The following is a 23,652-nucleotide window of genomic DNA, read 5'->3' on the forward strand; positions in this document are numbered from 1 at the left end:
GGCCTTCTTCAATCACAGTGTAGCTAGGTTCCAACTCCCATGTCCGAGTGGGTAGCAGACATCTGCCTCCCATGCATACACACTTCTGAGAGTTGAGCTTATGGCCTGTACCTCCACATCCAGCCTGCTGGTACCCTTGGCTTCTAAAAGGCCTAGGCTCGCTGTTTGACGGAAGTGCTGGGAGAGGTAATTGGAATCACCCGGCACACAAGACTAGTGCCTCCAAGCTCAGTTCAGCGATTTCCTAGTAATTCCTGTGGTAGACTGGTGCTACATACTAAGTTCCATACGTGAGAGGGTAGCTGAACGCCTTGTCCAAAACCATCTTACTTCTGAGAGTTGAGCTCACCCTCAGTCCCTCACAGTTCCACACTGCCTGCAGAGTGAGTTTCGCAGGTCTTCAGCAGAGACGTTTGCCAGAGGCTTCTGAGACGCAGGGTAACAATGCAGACCTGGAGGGTATCCCCAGGTGCAGTCGACTGGTAATCTTGGAACCTCCTGACTCAGAATACTGCTACCTTCTCACTGCCATAGGAATGCAGCTAGTTGACAGCTGGCTTCAAGACATGCTTCCCTGTGAGAGCTGAGGACAGGGCAGAACCCTCCCGCATGCTGCCTGACTGTAGGAGTAGCTGCTAACATCCTTATGTTAGTGGCTGGGAGAGGTTGCGGGAAAAGCATGTGTGAGCACTGGGCCTGAACTCCCGTGTATCTGAGTTGAATACAGCGATTTCCAACGGCTTTCCTCAACCAGAGTGTAGCTAGGTTGCAAATCCCATGTACGAGCGGGTAGCAGACATCTGCCTCCCATGCATACACACTTCTGAGAGTTGAGCTTATGGCCTGTACCTCCACAGCCAGCCTGCTGGTACCCTTGGCTTCTAAAAGGCCTAGGCTCGCTGTTTGACGGAAGTGCTGGGAGAGGTAATTGGAATCACCCGGCACACAAGACTAGTGCCTCCAAGCTCAGTTCAGCGATTTCCTAGTAATTCCTGTGGTAGACTGGTGCTACATACTAAGTTCCATACGTGAGAGGGTAGCTGAACGCCTTTTCCAAAACCATCTTACTTCTGAGAGTTGAGCTCAGCCTCAGTCCCTCACAGTTCCACACTGCCTGCAGAGTGAGTTTCGCAGGTCTTCAGCAGAGACGTTTGCCAGAGGCTTCTGAGACACAGGGTAACAATGCAGACCTGGAGGGTATCCCCAGGTGCAGTCGACTGGTAATCTTGGAACCTCCTGACTCAGAATACTGCTACCTTCTCACTGCCATAGGAATGCAGCTAGTTGACAGCTGGCTTCAAGACATGTTTCCCTGTGAGAGCTGAGGACAGGGCAGAACCCTCCCGCATGCTGCCTGACTGTAGGAGTAGCTGCTAACATCCTTATGTTAGTGGCTGGGAGAGGTTGCGGGAAAAGCATGTGTGAGCACTGGGCCTGAACTCCCGTGTATCTGAGTTGAATACAGCGATTTCCAATGGCTTTCCTCAACCAGAGTGTAGCTAGGTTCCAAATCCCATGTACGAGCGGGTAGCAGACATCTGCCTCCCATGCATACACACTTCTGAGAGTTGAGCTTATGGCCTGTACCTCCACATCCAGCCTGCTGGTACCCTTGGCTTCTAAAAGGCCTAGGCTCGCTGTTTGACGGAAGTGCTGGGAGAGGTAATTGGAATCTCCCGGCACACAAGACGAGTGCCTCCAAGCTCAATTCACGATTTCCCAGTAACTCTTGTGGTAGACAGGTGCTACATACTAAGTTCCATATGTGAGAAGGTAGCTGAACGCCTTGTCTAAAAGCATCTTACTTCTGAGAGTTGAGCACACCCTCAGGCCCTCACACTTCAACACTGCCTGCAGAGTGAGTTTCACACGTCTTAACCAGAGACGATTGCCAGAGGCTTCTGAGTACAAGTTAACAACGCAGACCTGGAGGGTATCTCCAGGTGCAGTAGAGTGGTAATCATGGAACCTCCTGACTCAGAGTACTGCTACCTTCTCACTGCCATAGGAATGCAGCTAGTTGACAGCTGGCCTCAAGACATGCTTCCCTGTGAGAGCTGAGGACAGGGCAGAACCCTCCCGCATGCTGCCTGACTGTAGGAGTAGCTGCTAACATCCTTATGTTAGTGGCTGGGAGAGGTTGCGGGAAAAGCATGTGTGAGCACTGGGCCTGAACTCCCGTATATCTGAGTTGAATACAGCGATTTCCAACGGCTTTCCTCAACCAGAGTGTAGCTAGGTTCCAAATCCCATGTACGAGCGGGTAGCAGACATCTGCCTCCCATGCATACACACTTCTGAGAGTTGAGTTTATGGCCTGTACCTCCACAGCCAGCCTGATGGTACCCTTGGCTTCTAAAAGGCCTAGGCTCGCTGTTTGACGGAAGTGCTGGGAGAGGTAATTGGAATCACCCGGCACACAAGACTAGTGCCTCCAAGCTCAGTTCAGCGATTTCCTAGCAATTCCTGTGGTAGACTGGTGCTACATACTAAGTTCCATACGTGAGAGGGTAGCTGAACGCCTTGTCCAAAACCATCTTACTTCTGAGAGTTGAGCTCAGCCTCAGTCCCTCACAGTTCCACACTGCCTGCAGAGTGAGTTTCGCAGGTCTTCAGCAGAGACGTTTGCCAGAGGCTTCTGAGACGCAGGGTAACAATGCAGACCTGGAGGGTATCCCCAGGTGCAGTCGAATGGTAATCTTGGAACCTCCTGACTCAGAATACTGCTACCTTCTCACTGCCATAGGAATGCAGCTAGTTGACAGCTGGCTTCAAGACATGCTTCCCTGTGAGAGCTGAGGACAGGGCAGAACCCTCCCGCATGCTGCCTGACTGTAGGAGTAGCTGCTAACATCCTTATGTTAGTGGCTGGAGGAGGTTGAGGGAAAAGCATGTGTGAGCACTGGGCCTGAACTCCCGTGTATCTGAGTTGAATACAGCGATTTCCAACGGCTTTCCTCAACCAGAGTGTAGCTAGGTTCCAAATCCCATGTACGAGCGGGTAGCAGACATCTGCCTCCCATGCATACACACTTCTGAGAGTTGAGCTTATGGCCTGTACCTCCACATCCAGCCTGCTGGTACCCTTGGCTTCTAAAAGGCCTAGGCTCGCTGTTTGACGGAAGTGCTGGGAGAGGTAATTGGAATCTCCCGGCACACAAGACGAGTGCCTCCAAGCTCAATTCACTATTTCCCAGTAATTCTTGTGGTAGACAGGTGCTACATACTAAGTTCCATATGTGAGAAGGTAGCTGAACGCCTTGTCCAAAAGCATCTTACTTCTGAGAGTTGAGCACACCCTCAGGCCCTCACACTTCAACACTGCCTGCAGAGTGAGTTTCACACGTCTTCACCAGAGACGATTGCCAGAGGCTTCTGAGTACAAGTTAACAACGCAGACCTGGAGGGTATCTCCAGGTGCAGTAGAGTGGTAATCTTGGAACCTCCTGACTCAGAGTACTGCTACCTTCTCACTGCCATAGGAATGCAGCTAGTTGACAGCTGGCTTCAAGACATGCTTCCCTGTGAGAGCTGAGGACAGGGCAGAACCCTCGCGCATGCTGCCTGACTGTAGGAGTAGCTGCTAACATCCTAATGTTAGTGGCTGGGAGAGGTTGCGGGAAAAGCATGTGTGAGCACTGGGCCTGAACTCCCGTATATCTGATTTGAATACAGCGATTTCCAACGGCTTTCCTCAACCAGAGTGTAGCTAGGTTCCAAATCCCATGTACGAGCGGGTAGCAGACATCTGCCTCCCATGCATACACACTTCTGAGAGTTGAGCTTATGGCCTGTACATCCACAGCCAGCCTGCTGGTACCCTTGGCTTCTAAAAGGCCTAGGCTCGCTGTTTGACGGAAGTGCTGGGAGAGGTAATTGGAATCACCCGGCACACAAGACTAGTGCCTCCAAGCTCAGTTCAGCGATTTCCTAGTAATTCCTGTGGTAGACTTGTGCTACATACTAAGTTCCATACGTGAGAGGGTAGCTGAACGTCTTGTCCAAAACCATCTTACTTCTGAGAGTTGAGCTCAGCCTCAGTCCCTCACAGTTCCACACTGCCTGCAGAGTGAGTTTCGCAGGTCTTCAGCAGAGACGTTTGCCAGAGGCTTCTGAGACGCAGGGTAACAATGCAGACCTGGAGGGTATCCCCAGGTGCAGTCGACTGGTAATCTTGGAACCTCCTGACTCAGAATACTGCTACCTTCTCACTGCCATAGGAATGCAGCTAGTTGACAGCTGGCTTCAAGACATGCTTCCCTGTGAGAGCTGAGGACAGGGCAGAACCCTCCCGCATGCTGCCTGACTGTAGGAGTAGCTGCTAACATCCTAATGTTAGTGGCTGGGAGAGGTTGCGGGAAAAGCATGTGTGAGCACTGGGCCTGAACTCCCGTGTATCTGAGTTGAATACAGCGATTTCCAACGGCTTTCCTCAACCAGAGTGTAGCTAGGTTCCAAATCCCATGTACGAGCGGGTAGAAGACATCTGCCTCCCATGCATACACACTTCTGAGAGTTGAGCTTATGGCCTGTACCTCCACATCCAGCCTGCTGGTACCCTTGGCTTCTAAAAGGCCTAGGCTCGCTGTTTGACGGAAGTGCTGGGAGAGGTAATTGGAATTTCCCGGCACACAAGACGAGTGCCTCCAAGCTCAATTCACGATTTCCCAGTAATTCTTGTGGTAGACAGGTGCTACATACTAAGTTCCATATGTGAGATGGTAGCTGAACGCCTTGTCCAAAAGCATCTTACTTCTGAGTGTTGAGCCCACACTCAGTCCCTCACACTTTCACACTGCCTGCAGAGTGAGTTTCACACGTCTTCACCAGAGACGATTGCCAGAGGCTTCTGAGTACAAGTTAACAATGCAGACCTGGAGGATATCTCCAGGTGCAGTATAGTGGTAATCTTGGAACCTCCTGACTCAGAGTACTGCTATCTTCTCACTGCCATAGGAATGCAGCTAGTTGACAGCTGGCTTCAAGACATGCTTCCCTGTGAGAGCTGAGGACAGGGCAGAACCCTCCCGCATGCTGCCTGACTGTAGGAGTAGCTGCTAACATCCTTATGTTAGTGGCTGGGAGAGGTTGCGGGAAAAGCATGTGTGAGCACTGGGCCTGAACTCCCGTGTATCTGAGTTGAATACAGCGATTTCCAACGGCTTTCCTCAACCAGAGTGTTGCTAGGTTCCAAATCCCATGTACGAGCGGGTAGCAGACATCTGCCTCCCATGCATACACACTTCTGAGAGTTGAGCTTATGGCCTGTACCTCCACAGCCAGCCTGCTGGTACCCTTGGCTTCTAAAAGGCCTAGGATCTCTGTTTGACGGAAGTGCTGGGAGAGGTAATTGGAATCTCCCGGCACACAAGACGAGTGCCTCCAAGCTCAATTCACGATTTCCCAGTAATTCTTGTGGTAGACAGGTGCTACATACTAAGTTCCATATGTGAGAAGGTAGCTGAACGCCTTGTCCAAAAGCATCTTACTTCTGAGAGTTGAGCACACCCTCAGTCCCTCACACTTCCACACTGCCTGCAGAGTGAGTTTCACACGTCTTCACCAGAGACGATTGCCAGAGGCTTCTGAGTACAAGTTAACAATGCAGACCTGGAGGGTATCCCCAGGTGCAGTCGACTGGTAATCTTGGAACCTCCTGACTCAGAGTACTGCTACCTTCTCACTGCCATAGGAATGCAGCTAGTTGACAGCTGGCTTCAAGACATGCTTCCCTGTGAGAGCTGAGGACAGGGCAGAACCCTCCCGCATGCTGCCTGACTGTAGGAGTAGCTGCTAACATCCTTATGTTAGTGGCTGGGAGAGGTTGCGGGAAAAGCATGTGTGAGCACTGGGCCTGAACTCCCGTGTATCTGAGTTGAATACAGCGATTTCCAACGGCTTTCCTCAACCAGAGTGTAGCTAGGTTCCAAATCCCATGTACGAGCGGGTAGCAGACATCTGCCTCCCATGCATACACACTTCTGAGAGTTGAGCTTATAGCCTGTACCTCCACATCCAGCCTGCTGGTACCCTTGGCTTCTAAAAGGCCTAGGCTCGCTGTTTGACGGAAGTGCTGGGAGAGGTAATTGGAATCTCCCGGCACACAAGGCGAGTGCCTCCAAGCTCAATTCACGATTTCCCAGTAATTCTTGTGGTAGACAGGTGCTACATACTAAGTTCCATATGTGAGATGGTAGCTGAACGCCTTGTCCAAAAGCATCTTACTTCTGAGAGTTGAGCCCACCCTCAGTCCCTCACAGTTCCACACTGCCTGCAGAGTGAGTTTCACACGTCTTCACCAGAGACGATTGCCAGAGGTTTCTGAGTACAAGTTAACAATGCAGACCTGGAGGGTATCTCCAGGTGCAGTAGAGTGGTAATCTTGGAACCTCCTGACTCAGAGTACTGCTACCTTCTCACTGCCATAGGAATGCAGCTAGTTGACAGCTGGCTTCAAGACATGCTTCCCTGTGAGAGCTGAGGACAGGGCAGAACCCTCCCGCATGCTGCCTGACTGTAGGAGTAGCTGCTAACATCCTAATGTTAGTGGCTGGGAGAGGTTGCGGGAAAAGCATGTGTGAGCACTGGGCCTGAACTCCCGTGTATCTGAGTTGAATACAGCGATTTCCAATGGCCTTCTTCAATCACAGTGTAGCTAGGTTCCAACTCCCATGTCCGAGTGGGTAGCAGACATCTGCCTCCCATGCATATACACTTCTGAGAGTTGAGCTTATGGCCTGTACCTCCACAGCCAGCCTGCTGGTACCCTTGGCTTCTAAAAGACCTAGGCTCGCTGTTTGACGGAAGTGCTGGGAGAGGTAATTGGAATCACCCGGCACACAAGACGAGTGCCTCCAAGCTCAGTTCAGCGATTTCCTAGTAATTCCTGTGGTAGACTGGTGCTACATACTAAGTTCCATACGTGAGAGGGTAGCTGAACGCCTTGTCCAAAACCATCTTACTTCTGAGAGTTGAGCTCAGCCTCAGTCCCTCACAGTTCCACACTGCCTGCAGAGTGAGTTTCGCAGGTCTTCAGCAGAGACGTTTGCCAGAGGCTTCTGAGACGCAGGGTAACAATGCAGACCTGGAGGGTATCCCCAGGTGCAGTCGACTGGTAATCTTGGAACCTCCTGACTCAGAATACTGCTACCTTCTCACTGCCATAGGAATGCAGCTAGTTGACAGCTGGCTTCAAGACATGCTTCCCTGTGAGAGCTGAGGACAGGGCAGAACCCTCCCGCATGCTGCCTGACTGTAGGAGTAGCTGCTAACATCCTTATGTTAGTGGCTGGGAGAGGTTGCGGGAAAAGCATGTGTGAGCACTGGGCCTGAACTCCCGTGTATCTGAGTTGAATACTGCGATTTCCAACGGCTTTCCTCAACCAGAGTGTAGCTAGGTTCCAAATCCCATGTACGAGCGGGTAGCAGACATCTGCCTCCCATGCATACACACTTCTGAGAGTTGAGCTTATGGCCTGTACGTCCACATCCAGCCTGCTGGTACCCTTGACTTCTAAAAGGCCTAGGCTCGCTGTTTGACGGAAGTGCTGGGAGAGGTAATTGGAATCTCCCGGCACACAAGACGAGTGCCTCCAAGCGCAATTCACGATTTCCCAGTAATTCTTGTGGTAGACAGGTGCTACATACTAAGTTCCATATGTGAGATGGTAGCTGAACGCCTTGTCCAAAAGCATCTTACTTCTGAGAGTTGAGCCCACCCTCAGTCCCTCACAGTTCCACACGGCCTGCAGAGTGAGTTTCACACGTCTTCACCAGAGACGATTGCCAGAGGCTTCTGAGTACAAGTTAACAATGCAGACCTGGAGGGTATCTCCAGGTGCAGTAGAGTGGTAATCTTGGAACCTCCTGACTCAGAGTACTGCTACCTTCTCACTGCCATATGAATGCAGCTAGTTGACAGCTGGCTTCAAGACATGCTTCCCTGTGAGAGCTGAGGACATGGCAGAACCCTCCCGCATGCTGCCTGACTGTAGGAGTAGCTGCTAACATCCTTATGTTAGTGGCTGGGAGAGGTTGCGGGAAAAGCATGTGTGAGCACTGGGCCTGAACTCCCGTGTATCTGAGTTGAATACAGCGATTTCCAATGGCCTTCTTCAATCACAGTGTAGCTAGGTCCCAATTCCCATGTCCGAGTGGGTAGCAGACATCTGCCTCCCATGCATACACACTTCTGAGAGTTGAGCTTATGGCCTGTACCTCCACAGCCAGCCTGCTGGTACCCTTGGCTTCTAAAAGGCCTAGGCTCGCTGTTTGACGGAAGTGCTGGGAGAGGTAATTGGAATCACCCAGCTCACAAGACGAGTGCCTCCAAGCTCAGTTCAGCGATATTCTAGTAATTCCTGTGGTAGACTGGTGCTACATACTAAGTTCCATACGTGAGAGGGAAGCTGAACGCCTTTTCCAAAACCATCTTACTTCTGAGAGTTGAGCTCAGCCTCAGTCCCTCACAGTTCCACACTGCCTGCAGAGTGAGTTTCGCAGGTCTTCAGCAGAGACGTTTGCCAGAGGCTTCTGAGACGCAGGGTAACAATGCAGACCTGGAGGGTATCCCCAGGTGCAGTCGACTGGTAATCTTGGAACCTCCTGACTCAGAATACTGCTAGCTTCTCACTGCCATAGGAATGCAGCTAGTTGACAGCTGGCTTCAAGACAAGCTTCCCTGTGAGAGCTGAGGACAGGGCAGAACCCTCCCGCATGCTGCCTGACTGTAGGAGTAGCTGCTAACATCCTTATGTTAGTGGCTGGGAGAGGTTGCGGGAAAAGCATGTGTGAGCACTGGGCCTGAACTCCCGTGTATCTGAGTTGAATACAGCGATTTCCAACGGCTTTCCTCAACCAGAGTGTAGGTAGGTTCGAAATCCCATGTACGAGCGAGTAGCAGACATCTGCCTCCCATCATACACACTTCTGAGAGTTGAGCTTATGGCCTGTACGTCCACATCCAGCCTGCTGGTACCCTTGGCTTCTAAAAGGCCTAGGCTAGCTGTTTGACGGAAGTGCTGGGAGAGGTAATTGGAATCTCCCGGCACACAAGACGAGTGCCTCCAAGCTCAATTCACGATTTCCCAGTAATTCTTGTGGTAGACAGGTGCTACATACTAAGTTCCATATGTGAGATGGTAGCTGAACGCCTTGTCCAAAAGCTTCTTACTTCTGAGAGTTGAGCCCACCCTCAGGCCCTCACAGTTCCACACTGCCTGCAGAGTGAGTTTCAAACGTCTTCACCAGAGACGATTCCCAGAGGCTTCTGAGTACAAGTTAACAATGCAGACCTGGAGGGTATCTCCAGGTGCAGTAGAGTGGTAATCTTGGAACCTCCTGATTCAGAGTACTGCTACCTTCTCACTGCCATAGGAATGCAGCTAGTTGACAGCTGGCTTCAAGACATGCTTCCCTGTGAGAGCTGAGGACAGGGCAGAACCCTCCCGCATCCTGCCTGACTGTAGGAGTAGCTGCTAACATCCTTATGTTAGTGGCTGGGAGAGGTTGCGGGAAAAGCATGTGTGAGCACTGGGCCTGAACTCCCGTGTATCTGAGTTGAATACAGCGATTTCCAATGGCCTTCTTCAATCAGAGTGTAGCTAGGTCCCAACTCCCATGTCCGAGTGGGTAGCAGAAATCTGCCTCCCATGCATACACACTTCTGAGAGTTGAGCTTATGGCCTGTACCTCCACATCCAGCCTGCTGGTACCCTTGGCTTCTAAAAGGCCTAGGCTCGCTGTTTGACGGAAGTGCTGGGAGAGGTAATTGGAATCACCCAGCACACAAGACTAGTGCCTCCAAGCTCAGTTCAGCGATTTCCTAGTAATTCCTGTGGTAGACTGGTGCTACATAATAAGTTCCATACGTGAGAGGGTAGCTGAACGCCTTGTCCAAAACCATCTTACTTCTGAGAGTTGAGCTCAGCCTCAGTCCCTCACAGTTCCACACTGCCTGCAGAGTGAGTTTCGCAGGTCTTCAGCAGAGACGTTTGCCAGAGGCTTCTGAGACGCAGGGTAACAATGCAGACCTGGAGGGTATCCCCAGGTGCAGTCGACTGGTAATCTTGGAACCTCCTGACTCAGAATACTGCTACCTTCTCACTGCCATAGGAATGCAGCTAGTTGACAGCTGGCTTCAAGACATGCTTCCCTGTGAGAGCTGAGGACAGGGCAGAACCCTCCCGCATGCTGCCTGACTGTAGGAGTAGCTGCTAACATCCTTATGTTAGTGGCTGGGAGAGGTTGCGGGAAAAGCATGTGTGAGCACTGGGCCTGAACTCCCGTGTATCTGAGTTGAATACAGCGATTTCCAACGGCTTTCCTCAACCACAGTGTAGCTAGGTTCCAAATCCCATGTACGAGCGGGTAGCAGACATCTGCCTCCCATGCATACAAACTTCTGAGAGTTGAGCTTATGGCCTGTACCTCCACAGCCAGCCTGCTGGTACCCTTGGCTTCTAAAAGGCCTAGGCTCGCTGTTTGACGGAAGTGCTGGGAGAGGTAATTGGAATCACCCGGCACACAAGACTAGTGCCTCCAAGCTCAGTTCAGCGATTTCCTAGTTATTCCTGTGGTAGACTGGTGCTACATACTAAGTTCCATACGTGAGAGGGTAGCTGAACGCCTTGTCCAAAACCATCTTACTTCTGAGAGTTGAGCTCAGCCTCAGTCCCTCACAGTTCCACACTGCCTGCAGAGTGAGTTTCACACGTCTTCAGCAGAGACGTTTGCCAGAGGCTTCTGAGACGCAGGGTAACAATGCAGACCTGGAGGGTATCCCCAGGTGCAGTCGACTGGTAATCTTGGAACCTCCTGACTCAGAGTACTGCTACCTTCTCACTGCCATAGGAATGCAGTTAATTGACAGCTGGCTTCAAGACATGCTTCCCTGTGAGAGCTGAGGACAGGGCAGAACCCTCCCGAATGCTGCCTGACTGTAGGAGTAGCTGCTAACATCCTTATGTTAGTGGCTGGGAGAGGTTGCGGGAAAAGCATGTGTGAGCACTGGGCCTGAACTCCCGTGTATCTGAGTTGAATACAGCGATTTCCAACGGCTTTCCTCAACCAGAGTGTAGCTAGGTTCCAAATCCCATGTACGAGCGGGTAGCAGACATCTGCCTCCCATGCATACACACTTCTGGGAGTTGAGCTTATGGCCTGTACCTCCACATCCAGCCTGCTGGTACCCTTGGCTTCCAAAAGGCCTAGGCTCTCTGTTTGACGGAAGTGATGGGAGAGGTAATTGGAATCTCCCGGCACACAAGACGAGTGCCGCCAAGCTCAATTCACGATTTCCCAGTAATTCTTGTGGTAGACAGGTGCTACATACTAAGTTCCATATGTGAGAAGGTAGCTGAACGCCTTGTCCAAAAGCATCTTACTTCTGAGAGTTGAGCACACCCTCAGTCCCTCACACTTCCTCACTGCTGCAGAGTGAGTTTCACACGTCTTCACCAGAGACGTTTGCCAGAGGCTTCTGAGTACAAGTTAACAATGCAGACTTGGAGGGTATCTCCAGGTGCAGTAGAGTGGTAATCTTGGAACCTCCTGACTCAGAGTACTGCTACCTTCTCACTGCCATAGGAATGCAGCTAGTTGACAGCTGGCTTCAAGACATGCTTCCCTGTGAGAGCTGAGGACAGGGCAGAACCCTCCTGCATCCTGCCTGACTGTAGGAGTAGCTGCTAACATCCTAATGTTAGTGGCTGGGAGAGGTTGCGGGAAAAGCATGTGTGAGCACTGGGCTTGAACTCCCGTGTATCTGAGTTGAATACAGCGATTTCCAATGGACTTCTTCAATCACAGTGTAGCTAGGTTCCAACTCCCATGTCCGAGTGGGTAGCAGACATCTGCCTCCCATGCATATACACTTCTGAGAGTTGAGCTTATGGCCTGTACCTCCACATCCAGCTTGCTGGTACCCTTGGCTTCTAAAAGGCCTAGGCTCGCTGTTTGACGGAAGTGCTGGGAGAGGTAATTGGAATCACCCGGCACACAAGACTAGTGCCTCCAAGCTCAGTTCAGTGATTTCCTAGTAATTCCTGGGGTAGACTGGTGCTACATACTAATTTCCATACGTGAGAGGTTAGCTGAACGCCTTGTCCAAAACCATCTTACTTCTGAGAGTTGAGCTCAGCCTCAGTCCCTCACAGTTCGACACTGCATGCAGATTGAGTTTCGCAGGTCTTCAGCAGAGAAGTTTGCCAGAGGCTTCTGAGACGCAGCGTAACAATGCAGACCTGGAGGGTATCCCCAGGTGCAGTCGACTGGTAATCTTGGAACCTCCTGACTCAGAATACTGCTACCTTCTCACTGCCATAGGAATGCAGCTGGTTGACAGCTGGCTTCAAGACATGCTTCCCTGTGAGAGCTGAGGACAGGGCAGAACCCTCCCGCATGCTGCCTGACTGTAGGAGTAGCTGCTAACATCCTTATGTTAGTGGCTGGGAGAGGTTGCGGGAAAAGCATGTGTGAGCACTGGGCCTGAACTCCCGTGTATCTGAGTTGAATACAGCGATTTCCAACGGCTTTCCTCAACCAGAGTGTAGCTAGGTTCCAAATCCCATGTACGAGCGGGTAGCAGACATCTGCCTCCCATGCATACACACTTCTGAGAGTTGAGCTTATGGCCTGTACCTCCACATCCAGCCTGCTGGTACCCTTGGCTTCTCAAAGGCCTAGGCTCGCTGTTTGACGGAAGTGCTGGGAGAGGTAATTGGAATCTCACGCAGACAAGACTAGTGCCTCCAATCTCAATTCACGATTTCCCAGTAATTCTTGTGGTAGACAGGTGCTACATACTAAGTTCCATATGTGAGAAGGTAGCTGAACGCCTTGTCCAAAAGCATCTTACTTCTGAGAGTTGAGCACACCCTCAGTCCCTCACACTTCCACACTGCCTGCAGAGTGAGTTTCACACGTCTTCACCACAGACGATTGCCAGAGGCTTCTGAGTACAAGTTAACAATGCAGACCTGGAGGGTATCTCCAGGTGTAGTAGAGTGGTAATCTTGGAACCTCCTGACTCAGAGTACTGCTACCTTCTCACTGCCATAGGAATGCAGCTAGTTGACAGCTGGCTTCAAGACATGTTTCCCTGTGAGTGCTGAGGACAGGGCAGAACCCTCCCGCATCCTGCCTGAATGTAGGAGTAGCTGCTAACATCCTAATGTTAGTGGCTGGGAGAGGTTGCGGGAAAAGCATGTGTGAGCACTGGGCCTGAACTCCCGTGTATCTGAGTTGAATACAGCGATTTCCAATGGCCTTCTTCAATCACAGTGTAGCTAGGTTCCAACTCCCATGTCCGAGTGGGTAGCAGACATCTGCCTCCCATGCATACACACTTCTGAGAGTTGAGCTTATGGCCTGTACCTCCACATCCAGCCTGCTGGTACCCTTGGCTTCTAAAAGGCGTAGGCTCGCTGTTTGACGGAATTGCTGGGAGAGGTAATTGGAATCACCCGGCACACAAGACTAGTGCCTCCAAGCTCAGTTCAGCGATTTCCTAGTAATTCCTGTGGTAGACTGGTGCTACATACTAAGTTCCATACGTGAGAGGGTAGCTGAACGCCTTGTCCAAAACCATCTTACTTCTGAGAGTTGAGCTCAGCCTCAGTCCCTCACAGTTCCACACTGCCTGCAGAGTGAGTTTCACATGTCTTCACCAGAGACGATTGCCAGAGGCTTCTGAGTACAAGTTAACAATGCAGACCTGGAGGGTATCTCCAGGTGTAGTAGAGTGGTAATCTTGGAACCTCCTGACTCAGAGTACTGCTACCTTCTCACTGCCATAGGAATGCAGCTAGTTGAGAGCTGGCTTCAAGACATGCTTCCCTGTGAGATCTGAGGACAGGGCAGAACCCTCCTGCATCCTGCCTGACTGTAGGAGTAGCTGCTAACATCCTAATGTTAGTGGCTGGGAGAGGTTGCGGGAAAAGCATGTGTGAGCACTGGGCCTGAACTCCCGTGTATCTGAGTTGAATACAGCGATTTCCAATGGCCTTCTTCAATCACAGTGTAGCTAGTTTCCAACTCCCATGTCCGAGTGGGTAGCAGACATCTGCCTCCCATGCATACACACTTCTGAGAGTTGAGCTTATGGCCTGTACCTCCACATCCAGCCTGCTGGTACCCCTGGCTTCTAAAAGGCCTAGGCTCGCTGTTTGACGGAAGTGCTGGGAGAGGTAATTGGAATCACCCGGCACACAAGACTAGTGCCTCCAAGCTCAGTTCAGCGATTTCCTAGTAATTCCTGTGGTAGACTGGTGCTACATACTAAGTTCCATACGTGAGAGGGTAGCTGAACGCCTTGTCCAAAACCATCTTACTTCTGAGAGTTGAGCTCAGCCTCAGTCCCTCACAGTTCCACACTGCCTGCAGAGTGAGTTTCGCAGGTCTTCAGCAGAGACGTTTGCCAGAGGCTTCTGAGACGCAGGGTAACAATGCAGACCTGGAGGGTATCCCAGGTGCAGTCGACTGGTAATCTTGGAACCTCCTGACTCAGAATACTGCTACCTTCTCACTGCCATAGGAATGCAGCTAGTTGACAGCTGGCTTCATGTCATGCTTCCCTGTGAGAGCTGAGGACAGGGCAGAACCCTCCCGCATGCTGCCTGACTGTAGGAGTAGCTGCTAACATCCTTATGTTAGTGGCTGGGAGAGGTTGCTGGAAAAGCATGTGTGAGCACTGGGCCTGAACTCCCGTGTATCTGAGTTGAATACAGCGATTTCCAACGGCTTTCCTCAACCAGAGTGTAGCTAGGTTCCAAATCCCATGTACGAGCGGGTAGCAGACATCTGCCTCCCATGCATACACACTTCTGAGAGTTGAGCTTATGACATGTACGTCCACAGCCAGCCTGCTGGTACCCTTGACTTCTAAAAGTCCTAGGCTCGCTGTATGACTGAAGTGCTGGGAGAGGTAATTGGAATCACCCGGCACACAAGACTAGTGCCTCCAAGCTCAGTTCAGCGATTTCCTAGTAATTCCTGTGGTAGACTGGTGCTACATACTGAGTTCCATACGTGAGAGGGTAGCTGAACGCCTTGTCCAATACCATCTTACTTCTGAGAGTTGAGCTCAGCCTCAGTCCCTCACAGTTCCACACTGCCTGCAGAGTGAGTTTCGCAGGTCTTCAGCAGAGACGTTTGCCAGAGGCTTCTGAGACGCAGGGTAACAATGCAGACCTGGAGGTTATCCCCAGGTGCAGTCGACTGGTAATCTTGGAACCTCCTCACTCAGAATACTGCTACCTTCTCACTGCCATAGGAATGCAGCTAGTTGACAGCTGGCTTCAAGACATGCTTCCCTGTGAGAGCTGAGGACAGGGCAGAACCCTCCCGCATGCTGCCTGACTGTAGGAGTAGCTGCTAACATCCTTATGTTAGTGGCTGGGAGAGGTTGCGGGAAAAGCATGTGTGAGCACTGGGCCGGAACTCCCGTGTATCTGAGTTGAATACAGCGATTTCCAACGGCTTTCCTCAACCAGAGTGTAGCTAGGTTCCAAATCCCATGTACGAGCCTGTAGCAGACATCTGCCTCCCATGCATACACACTTCTGAGAGTTGAGCTTATGGCCTGTACCTCCACATCCAGCCTGCTGGTACCCTTGGCTTCCAAAAGGCCTAGGCTCTCTGTTTGACGGAAGTGCTGGGAGAGGTAATTGGAATCTCCCGGCACACAAGACGAGTGCCTCCAAGCTCAATACACGATTTCCCAGTAATTCTTGTGGTAGACAGTTGCTACATACTAAGTTCCATATGTGAGAAGGTAGCTGAACGCCTTGTCCAAAAGCATCTTACTTCTGAGAGTTGAGCACACCCTCAGTCCCTCACACTTCCACACTGCTAGAGTGAGTTTCACACGTCTTCACCAGAGACGATTGCCAGAGGCTTCTGAGTACGTTAACAATGCAGACCTGGAGGGTATCTCCAGGTGCAGTAGAGTGGTAATCTTGGAACCTCCTGACTCAGAGTACTGCTACTTTCTCACTGCCATAGGAATGCAGCTAGTTGACAGCTGGCTTCAAGACATGCTTCCCTGTGAGAGCTGAGGACAGGGCAGAACCCTCCCGCATCCTGCCTGAATGTAGGAGTAGCTGCTAACATCCTAATGTTAGTGGCTGGGAGAGGTTGCGGGAAAAGCATGTGTGAGCACTGGGCCTGAACTCCCGTGTATCTGAGTTGAATACAGCGATTTCCAATGGCCTTCTTCAATCACAGTGTAGCTAGGTTCCAACTCCCATGTCCGAGTGGGTAGCAGACATCTGCCTCCCATGCATACACACTTCTGAGAGTTGAGCTTATGGCCTGTACCTCCACATCCAGCCTGCTGGTACCCTTGGCTTCTAAAAGGCGTAGGCTCGCTGTTTGACGGAAGTGCTGGGAGAGGTAATTGGAATCACCCGGCACACAAGACTAGTGCCTCCAAGCTCAGTTCAGCGATTTCCTAGTAATTCCTGTGGTAGACTGGTGCTACATACTAAGTTCCATACGTGAGAGGGTAGCTGAACGCCTTGTCCAAAACCATCTTACTTCTGAGAGTTGAGCTCAGCCTCAGTCCCTCACAGTTCCACACTGCCTGCAGAGTGAGTTTCACACGTCTTCCCCAGAGACGATTGCCAGAGGCTTCTGAGTACAAGTTAACAATGCAGACCTGGAGGGTATCTCCAGGTGCAGTAGAGTGGTAATCTTGGAACCTCCTGACTCAGAGTACCGCTACCTTCTCACTGCCATAGGAATGCAGCTAGTTGAGAGCTGGCTTCAAGACATGCTTCCCTGTGGGATCTGAGGACAGGGCAGAACCCTCCCGCATCCTGCCTGACTGTAGGAGTAGCTGCTAACATCCTAATGTTAGTGGCTGGGAGAGGTTGCGGGAAAAGCATGTGTGAGCACTGGGCCTGAACTCCCGTGTATCTGAGTTGAATACAGCGATTTCCAATGGCCTTCTTCAATCACAGTGTAGCTAGTTTCCAACTCCCATGTCCGAGTGGGTAGCAGACATCTGCCTGCCATGCATACACACTTCTGAGAGTTGAGCTTATGGCCTGTACCTCCACAGCCAGCCTGCTGGTACCCTTGGCTTCTAAAAGGCCTAGGCTCGCTGTTTGACGGAAGTGCTGGGAGAGGTAATTGGAATCACCAGGCACACAAGACTAGTGCCTCCAAGCTCAGTTCAGCGATTTCCTAGTAATTCCTGTGGTAGACTGGTGCTACATACTAAGTTCCATACGTGAGAGGGTAGCTGAACGCCTTGTCCAAAACCATCTTACTTCTGAGAGTTGAGCTCAGCCTCAGTCCCTCACAGTTCCACACTGCCTGCAGAGTGAGTTTCGCAGGTCTTCAGCAGAGACGTTTGCCAGAGGCTTCTGAGACGCAGGGTAACAATGCAGACCTGGAGGGTATCCCCAGGTGCAGTCGACTGGTAATCTTGGAACCTCCTGACTCAGAATACTGCTACCTTCTCACTGCCATAGGAATGCAGCTAGTTGACAGCTGGCTTCAAGACATGTTTCCCTGTGAGAGCTGAGGACAGGGCAGAACCCTCCCGCATGCTGCCTGACTGTAGGAGTAGCTGCTAACATCCTTATGTTAGTGGCTGGGAGAGGTTGCGCGAAAAGCATGTGTGAGCACTGGGCCTGAACTCCCGTGTATCTGAGTTGAATACAGCGAATTCCAACGGCTTTCCTCAACCAGAGTGTAGCTAGGTTCCAAATCCCATGTACGAGCGGGTAGCAGACATCTGCCTCCCATGCATACACACTTCTGAGAGTTGAGCTTATGGCCTGTACCTCCACAGCCAGCCTGCTGGTACCCTTGGCTTCTAAAAGGCCTAGGCTCTCTGTTTGACGGAAGTGCTGGGAGAGGTAATTGGAATCTCCCGGCACACAAGGCGAATGCCTCCAAGCTCAATTCACGATTTCCCAGTAATACTTGTGGTAGACAGGTGCTACATACTAAGTTCCATATGTGAGAAGGTAGCTGAACGCCTTGTCCAAAAGCATCTTACTTCTGAGAGTTGAGCTCAGCCTCAGTCCCTCACACTTCCACACTGCCTGCAGAGTGAGTTTCACACGTCTCCACCAGAGACGATTGCCAGAGGCTTCTGAGTACGTTAACAATGCAGACCTGGAGGGTATCTCCAGGTGCAGTAGAGTGGTAATCTTGGAACCTCCTGACTCAGAGTACTGCTACCTTCTCACTGCCATAGGAATGCAGCTAGTTGACAGCTGGCTTCAAGACATGCTTCCCTGTGAGAGCTGAGGACAGGGCAGAACCCTCCCGCATGCTGCCTGACTGTAGGAGTAGCTGCTAACATCCTTATGTTAGTGGCTGGGAGAGGTTGCGGGAAAAGCATGTGTGAGCGCTGGGCCTGAACTCCCGTGTATCTGAGTTGAATACAGCGATTTCCAACGGCTTTCCTCAACCAGAGTGTAGCTAGGTTCCAAATCCCATGTACGAGCGGGTAGCAGACATCTGCCTCCCATGCATACACACTTCTGAGAGTTGAGCTTATGGCCTGTACCTCCACAGCCAGCCTGCTGGTACCCTTGGCTTCTAAAAGGCCTAGGCTCGCTGTTTGACGGAAGTGCTGGGAGAGGTAATTGGAATCTCCCGGCACACAAGGCGAGTGCCTCCAAGCTCAATTCACGATTTCCCAGTAATTCTTGTGGTAGACAGGTGCTACATACTAAGTTCCATATGTGAGAATGTAGCTGAACGCCTTGTCCAAAAGCATCTTACTTCTGAGAGTTGAGCACACCCTCAGTCCCTCACAGTTCCACTGCCTGCAGAGTGAGTTTCACACGTCTTCACCAGAGACGATTGCCAGAGGCTTCTGAGTACAAGTTAACAACGCAGACCTGGAGGGTATCTCCAGGTGCAGTAGAGTGGTAATCTTGGAACCTCCTGACTCAGAGTACTGCTACCTTCTCACTGCCATAGGAATGCAGCTAGTTGACAGCTGGCTTCAAGACATGCTTCCCTGTGAGAGCTGAGGACAGGGCAGAACCCTCCCGCATCCTGCCTGACTGTAGGAGTAGCTGCTAACATCCTAATGTTAGTGGCTGGGAGAGGTTGCGGGAAAAGCATGTGTGAGCACTGGGCCTGAACTCCCGTGTATCTGAGTTGAATACAGCGATTTCCAATGGCCTTCCTCAATCACAGTGTAGCTAGGTTCCAACTCCCATGTCCGAGTGGGTAGCAGACATCTGCCTCCCATGCATATACACTTCTGAGAGTTGAGCTTATGGCCTGTACCTCCACATCCAGCCTGCTGGTACCCTTGCCTTCTAAAAGGCTTAGGCTCGCTGTTTGACGGAAGTGCTGGGAGAGGTAATTGGAATCACCCGGCACACAAGACTAGTGCCTCCAAGCTCAGTTCAGCGATTTCCTAGTAATTCCTGTGGTAGACGGGTGCTACATACTAAGTTCCATACGTGAGAGGGTAGCTGAACGCCTTGTCCAAAACCATCTTACTTCTGAGAGTTGAGCTCAGCCTCAGTCCCTCACAGTTCCACACTGCCTGCAGAGTGAGTTTCGCAGGTCTTCAGCAGAGACGTTTGCCAGAGGCTTCTGAGACGCAGGGTAACAATGCAGACCTGGAGGGTATCCCCAGGTGCAGTCGACTGGTAATCTTGGAACCTCCTGACTCAGAATACTGCTACCTTCTCACTGCCATAGGAATGCAGCTAGTTGACAGCTGGCTTCAAGACATGCTTCCCTGTGAGAGCTGAGGACAGGGCCGAACCCTCCCGCATGCTGCCTGACTGTAGGAGTAGCTGCTAACATCCTTATGTTAGTGGCTGGGAGAGGTTGCGGGAAAAGCATGTGTGAGCACTGGGCCTGAACTCCCGTGTATCTGAGTTGAATACAGCGATTTCCAACGGCTTTCCTCAACCAGAGTGTATCTAGGTTCCAAATCCCATGTACGAGCGTGTAGCAGACATCTGCCTCCCATGCATACACACTTCTGAGAGTTGAGCTTATGGCCTGTACCTCCACAGCCAGCCTGCTGGTACCCTTGGCTTCTAAAAGGCCTAGGCTCGCTGTTTGATGGAAGTGCTGGGAGAGGTAATTGGAATCACCCGGCACACAAGACTAGTGCCTCCAAGCTCAGTTCAGCGATTTCCTAGTAATTCCTGTGGTAGACTGGTGCTACATACTAAGTTCCATACGTGAGAGGGTAGCTGAACGCCTTGTCCAAAATCATCTTACTTCTGAGAGTTGAGCTCAGCCTCAGTCCCTCACAGTTCCACACTGCCTGCAGAGTGAGTTTCGCAGGTCTTCAGCAGAGACGTTTGCCAGAGGCTTCTGAGACGCAGGGTAACAATGCAGACCTGGAGGGTATCCCCGGGTGCAGTCGACTGGTAATCTTGGAACCTCCTGACTCAGAATACTGCTAGCTTCTCACTGCCATAGGAATGCAGCTAGTTGACAGCTGGCTTCAAGACAAGCTTCCCTGTGAGAGCTGAGGACAGGGCAGAACCCTCCCGCATGCTGCCTGACTGTAGGAGTAGCTGCTAACATCCTTATGTTAGTGGCTGGGAGAGGTTGCGGGAAAAGCATGTGTGAGCACTGGGGCTGAACTCCCGTGTATCTGAGTTGAATACAGCGATTTCCAACGGCTTTCCTCAACCAGAGTGTAGCTAGGTTCCAAATCCCATGTACGAGCGGGTAGCAGACATCTGCCACCCATGCATACACACTTCTGAGAGTTGAGCTTATGGCCTGTACCTCCACATCCAGCCTGCTGGTACCCTTGGCTTCTAAAAGGCCTAGGCTCGCTGTTTGACGGAAGTGCTGGGAGAGGTAATTGGAATCACCCGGCACACAAGACGAGTGCCTCCAAGCTCAGTTCAGCGATTTCCTAGTAATTCCTGTGGTAGACTGGTGCTACATACTAAGTTCCATACGTGAGAGGGAAGCTGAACGCCTTGTCCAAAACCATCTTACTTCTGAGAGTTGAGCTCAGCCTCAGTCCCTCACAGTTCCACACTGCCTGCAGAGTGAGTTTCGCAGGTCTTCAGCAGAGACGTTTGCCAGAGTCTTCTGAGACGCAGGGTAACAATGCAGACCTGGAGGGTATCCCCAGGTGCAGTCGACTGGTAATCTTGGAACCTCCTGACTCAGAATACTGCTACCTTCTCACTGCCATAGGAATGCAGCTAGTTGACAGCTGGCTTCAAGACATGCTTCCCTGTAAGTGCTGAGGACAGGGCAGAACCCTCCCGCATGCTGCCTGACTGTAGGAGTAGCTGCTAACATCCTTATGTTAGTGGCTGGGAGAGGTTGCGGGAAAAGCATGTGTGAGCACTGGGCCTGAACTCCCGTGTATCTGAGTTGAATACAGCGATTTCCAACGGCTTTCCTCAACCAGAGTGTAGCTAGGTTCCAAATCCCATGTACGAGCGGGTAGCAGACATCTGCCTCCCATGCATACACACTTCTGAGAGTTGAGCTTATGGCCTTTACGTCCACAGCCAGCCTGCTGGTACCCTTGGCTTCTAAAAGGCCTAGGCTCGCTGTTTGACGGAAGTGCTGGGAGAGGTAATTGGAATCTCCCGGCACACAAGACGAGTGCCTCCAAGCTCAATTCACGATTTCCCAGTAATTCTTGTGGTAGACAGGTGCTACATACTAAGTTCCATATGTGAGAATGTAGCTGAACGCCTTGTCCAAAAGCATCTTACTACTGAGAGTTGAGCTCAGCCTCAGTCCCTCACAGTTCCACACTGCCTGCAGAGTGACTTTCACACGTCTTCACCAGAGACGATTGCCAGAGGCTTCTGAGACGCAGGGTAACAATGCAGACCTGGACCGTATCCCCAGGTGCAGTCGACTGGTAATCTTGGAACCTCCTGACTCAGAATACTGCTACCTTCTCACTGCCATAGGAATGCAGCTAGTTGACAGCTGGCTTCAAGACATGCTTCCCTGTGAGAGCTGAGGACAGGGCCGAACCCTCCCGCATGCTGCCTGACTGTAGGAGTAGCTGCTAACATCCTTATGTTAGTGGCTGGGAGAGGTTGCGGGAAAAGCATGTGTGAGCACTGGGCCTGAACTCCCGTGTATCTGAGTTGAATACAGCGATTTCCAACGGCTTTCCTCAACCAGAGTGTATCTAGGTTCCAAATCCCATGTACGAGCGTGTAGCAGACATCTGCCTCCCATGCATACACACTTCTGAGAGTTGAGCTTATGGCCTGTACCTCCACAGCCAGCCTGCTGGTACCCTTGGCTTCTAAAAGGCCTAGGCTCGCTGTTTGATGGAAGTGCTGGGAGAGGTAATTGGAATCACCCGGCACACAAGACTAGTGCCTCCAAGCTCAGTTCAGCGATTTCCTAGTAATTCCTGTGGTAGACTGGTGCTACATACTAAGTTCCATACGTGAGAGGGTAGCTGAACGCCTTGTCCAAAATCATCTTACTTCTGAGAGTTGAGCTCAGCCTCAGTCCCTCACAGTTCCACACTGCCTGCAGAGTGAGTTTCGCAGGTCTTCAGCAGAGACGTTTGCCAGAGGCTTCTGAGACGCAGGGTAACAATGCAGACCTGGAGGGTATCCCCGGGTGCAGTCGACTGGTAATCTTGGAACCTCCTGACTCAGAATACTGCTACCTTCTCACTGCCATAGGAATGCAGCTAGTTGACAGCTGGCTTCAAGACATGCTTCCCTGTGAGAGCTGAGGACAGGGCAGAACCCTCCCGCATGCTGCCTGACTGTAGGAGTAGCTGCTAACATCCTTATGTTAGTGGCTGGGAGAGGTTGCGGGAAAAGCATGTGTGAGCACTGCGCCTGAACTCCCGTGTATCTGAGTTGAATACAGCGATTTCCAACGGCTTTCCTCAACCAGAGTGTAGCTAGGTTCCAAATCCCATGTACGAGCGGGTAGCAGACATCTGCCTCCCATGCATACACACTTCTGAGAGTTGAGCTTATGGCCTGTACCTCCACATCCAGCCTGCTGGTACCCTTGGCTTCTAAAAGGCCTAGGCTCGCTGTTTGACGGAAGTGCTGGGAGAGGTAATTGGAATCTCCCGGCACACAAGACGAGTCCCTCCAAGCTCAATTCACGATTTCCCAGTAATTCTTGTGGTAGACAGGTGCTACATACTAAGTTCCATATGTGAGAAGGTAGCTGAACGCCTTGTCCAAAAGCATCTTACTACTGAGAGTTGAGCACACCTTCAGGCCCTCACACTTCAACACTGCCTGCAGAGTGAGTTTCAAACGTCTTCACCAGAGACGATTGCCAGAGGCTTCTGAGTACAAGTTAACAACGCAGACCTGGAGGGTATCTCCAGGGGCAGTAGAGTGGTAATCTTGGAACCTCCTGACTCAGAGTACTGCTACCTTCTCACTGCCATAGGAATGCAGCTAGTTGACAGCTGGCTTCAAGACATGCTTCCCTGCGAGAGCTGAGGACAGGGCAGAACCCTCCCGCATCCTGCCTGACTGTAGGAGTAGCTGCTAACATCCTAATGTTAGTGGTGGGAGAGGTTGCGGGAAAAGCATGTGTGAGCACTGGGCCTGAACTCCCGTGTATCTGAGTTGAATACAGCGATTTCCAATGGCCTTCTTCAATCACAGTGTAGCTAGGTTCCAACTCCCATGTCCGAGTGGGTAGCAGACATCTGCCTCCCATGCATAT

The sequence above is a fragment of the Canis aureus genome, chromosome 20 (assembly GCF_053574225.1).
Source record: "Canis aureus isolate CA01 chromosome 20, VMU_Caureus_v.1.0, whole genome shotgun sequence".
NCBI classification, from domain to species: Eukaryota; Metazoa; Chordata; class Mammalia; order Carnivora; family Canidae; genus Canis; species Canis aureus.